Source organism: Gouania willdenowi, unplaced genomic scaffold (assembly GCF_900634775.1).
Source record: "Gouania willdenowi unplaced genomic scaffold, fGouWil2.1 scaffold_82_arrow_ctg1, whole genome shotgun sequence".
Classification (NCBI taxonomy): domain Eukaryota; kingdom Metazoa; phylum Chordata; class Actinopteri; order Blenniiformes; family Gobiesocidae; genus Gouania; species Gouania willdenowi.
Window position 1 is genome coordinate 461471 of NW_021145248.1, and position 3845 is coordinate 465315.

Sequence of the window (3845 nt, forward strand, 5' to 3'; positions counted from 1 at the left end):
ATGCCATGAACACGAAACAAATGACAGCGCCATCCCACCGCCATCGTGAAAGAGAGAGGATTTTGAAAATAACAGCTGTACTACGTTGGGGCGAGGTCGGGGGCGGACTATACCATTTGGAATTGAGTCAGGTAACCTAAATGTCTTTTTTATAACTGATCAGTTATATTTTACACAGTTTGCGTATTGTCTTGTATTGTCATAAATTATTAGTGAATATTCCATAACTAACGAGACCTTTAATTTATGGTTTGTCCTGAAACAGAAAACTCACCCCCATTTCAGGCTAATTGGAATTCACTTTCGACAGCCACAGAAGGCGCCAGGGAGCCGTCGCGATGGAGATCGTTCAGAGTTCATACAGAAAACGACAAAACTTGAGCAAAGAGAACCACGGGAATAAGGTATTTTAGGCAAATAATATTAATTCTTTGATGATGACACCCTTCGTTACTAAAGTGGACTATTATAACTCTTTTCTTTCAAAAATGGACGAGTCATTTAATATTAGCCTGGATAATTAGCTAACGTTAGGAAGTTAGCCAGGCTAATATCAAATTATGCTAAATACATTTAGCAGCTTTACTATAAAAAATAAAAAAAATAGATTGGGATACATTTGCAAATCAAAAAGGCACAACATGTACAGGGTTTGTTGGACTGGATAATTATTTTTTTGTTTTGTTTTTTGTAGCTGATGGCGGGTGCGGGTCAGACATCGAGCCATGCCCATGGTGGAGAAGATGGAGACTGGTGATGTTTACACAAGGCAAATAAAGTAAAAAAAAATATATATGATTACTTTGACAAACTGTCCTTTACAGTATGGAACTTGACCGTGTGGCAGTCGAGGTTTTAAAAGGTAAGAATAAAAAAAGACTCCGACTGTGAAATATGGTATAATAAATGAGTAACACATTTATGAATGTAATTTGAGTAGTGTATTCAAAAACTCAAATTAATGCCATTTTGTATGACTAATAGAGAACAAAAGAGTCGAAGAACAATTGGGTTAACTGCCGGGTTGCCATGGGAAACCTTAAAGGAACAGGCCACCGTTTTTACAGACTGAGATATGTTCTTACCTGTGCTTAGACGAGTTGATGAGTACCTGTCTAGTCTTTGTGCATGCCTTCAGTCATGCAAAACGACCAAAGATGTTGTTAGCAATTGGCCTTTCCCAGTATATTCCTATAGCTCCAAACAGGGGTGAATTTGGAAGCTACCATGCTCTTCAACGGTCACGCACAAAGACCAGACAGGTACGTATCAACTTGTCTAAGCTCAGGTAAGAGCATATTTCAGTATGCAAAAATGGTGGCCTATTCCTTTAACGTATATGGTTAAATTTTTATAATTGAAGCCAGGCTATTTTTAGCAGCCTTTAGATAGGGATGTAACGATTAATCGTAAGGCAGTTAAAAATCGATTCATAGGTATCACGGTTGATATCGATTTTCTGAAAATTGAATCGCAGTACTTTTTTTTAACCTATCCACAAGTGTAGGCGGCGGGCGGAGTCTGCTAATACTTTCTTTCTGGCCGCCTTCTACTCTTAAATATGTTAATAAATGATTCATTGCCCCTTTAGCACCGAAAGAATATCTGTAATATTACTTAAATATCTGTAAAAGTCACGTTTTTTCTATTAGCTCTGTCTGCTAGCATAGCTTTCTCTTCTTCACTGCAAGAATTTCTGCATGCCAACCGACCACTGTGTTACCAGCGCCCTCTGCTGGTCCAAACAAATATGGCGTAAATCAGTGTAATCACGGTTTTTTTTTTTTTTAAAGTCCCAATTGTTAAGGCACAAAATACATTTTCTGTTGCACTTTTTAAAAGAAAAAGAACTATTATCCAGTTTTTTCATTGTTTTATTATAGAACCAGAATTAAATAATAGGCTTCATTTTCATTTGTATTATTCCTTTATTTATTTTCATTCAAGATTTATTTTTAGTTAAATTGCATTGTTTTGAATAGTTTATCAAGGGATTCTTTTGACAATGAAATATAAAGGAAAATAATACAGTATTTTCTAGTTTTTTTCCCAAAAAAAAATTTGTCTACAGTCCCATTTTGTAAAATAAATCGTGAGAGATTCGTACCGTGAACCCAGTATCGTGAATCGAATCGTATCGGGAGTTGAGTGAATCGTTACATCCCTACCTTTAGACCTTCATGGATAAGGAAAAGCCTATCTCATCCAATGTGTTTTAATAAAAAACACTCTTTCCTAACATGGTCTAAAATAATGGTCAAAGTACTTCACATAATTAGCGCTTGGGATCTGCACTATTTTGAAGTTCAGGATCTTTACTTTCTGTGTTTCTTACCTGTGCACACAATTTAGTTCAGCTAAAATAAATATTTTACATTTCAAAACCTCCTTTAAAAATTTTACAAACTTGAAATTTCGAGCAGTTATGACGACAGAATCATATATGACTTTTAAAATTAATAACATTTCTCTATTTGCGCCAGCTGCAAATGTGGATGCAGACGTCCTGCCAACCTTAACGAGGAGAGAAGATTTAAAGGACCCTCTTCCTGGGCCGGAACACTTTCGAAGAAGGAAAGCCATTTGGGACCTGGCCCACCCTGTGGTAAGTTATCCTTGAGCATTAACTTAATGTTTTGGTCTGTTCTAAATACCACATTCTTCTGCTTGTATTTCATGTGTCCAGGAGCAGGCAACAGAAGAAAGTGAGGGTCCTGTTCATCCTGCAGTTAAAATAAGTCCTTTAGTTGTGCAGCTCCCAAGCCCACAATATGTGATTTATACTGACAGTGAATTAGAGCATGTGAGGAGAGAATATTTTGAATTTAAACGCATTGGGCGAGAAAGGGAGTGCCGGCTTTCTAAAGAGCTGTACTGTAGACTGATAAGAAATACGATTATCAGCATGATAACTGCTGTGAGAGCGTCAGGTGGGACTGACTGCCTGCAATACCCCAGAAAAGTGGGGCTGCAGGCCATGGCCAGACGAATCATGGACTACTATCCAATGGTTGCTGACTGGGCAAACACCAGCTGTCCATGGGTAAGTGTTGTATACGATGATAATAATATACTGGCCCATAGACAACACATAGAGATGATGTCTCAGCATTTATGAAGATTTATTGTTTTGCTAACAAATATTTATTTTATTAATACAATGTTGACAATGACAACAGTATATAAAGCATTTATGAAGATGATATTGGACTGAAAATTATTTTAGAAAAGTAATTAATCAAGTCATTTTCTTGATACTGTATTTAATCAACCTATGTTTTACTTATTGATTGATAATTTTTTGTTGACAGCACACTGTTAATGTTTTCTTTTTTAAACTTTAATTTGTCCAGGGCTAGAGGTGTAATGGGGTAGTATTTGTGCGATAAACTGGCACCAAACTTTTTTCCTGACATTGCCTTGTCTTATTGTGTATGGTCTTGTAACCATATCTTACAAGTAGACCTGTTTTGAATATGTCTTTACTTTGTTTTTCGAAAGACGCTGCTGTATTTGAAAAAACTTTTTACAATGTTATTACTTTTTTGTGTTACAGTCCGATATCTTTAAGAAGCTCAGCAAGAGACTCCAAAACATCAAGTCTCCACGAAAATGGCAAGGAGCTACACCATCGAGAGGCAATGGGAAAAGAAGACGCCTTTCATTTGAGAACACTACAGGCAAGGAACTCACAGACGAGGGAGAAGAGCCAGTCCTGGACTTGAGCCCGTGCTCTTCTAATGTCTCTCCAAGAAACACCATTTGCACCCAGAAAGCCCACAGGTTCACTCTCCTAATACGGCCAGCGAGAACCTAGTTAGATCAGGCAAGTCACCTTGTGGATC

At 37.3% G+C, this 3845-nt stretch overlaps 1 long non-coding RNA gene across 1 annotated transcript; it reads left to right on the plus strand.

Annotated features, from left to right (window-relative positions):
- Nucleotides 1–369: 369 nt before the first annotated feature.
- On the plus strand, nt 370–2523 carry LOC114460853 (uncharacterized). The gene is made up of 4 exons (XR_003673770.1): nt 370–404; nt 695–753; nt 825–862; nt 2484–2523. It is a non-coding gene; the product is annotated as an uncharacterized LOC114460853 (long non-coding RNA).
- Nucleotides 2524–3845: the final 1322 nt, after the last annotated feature.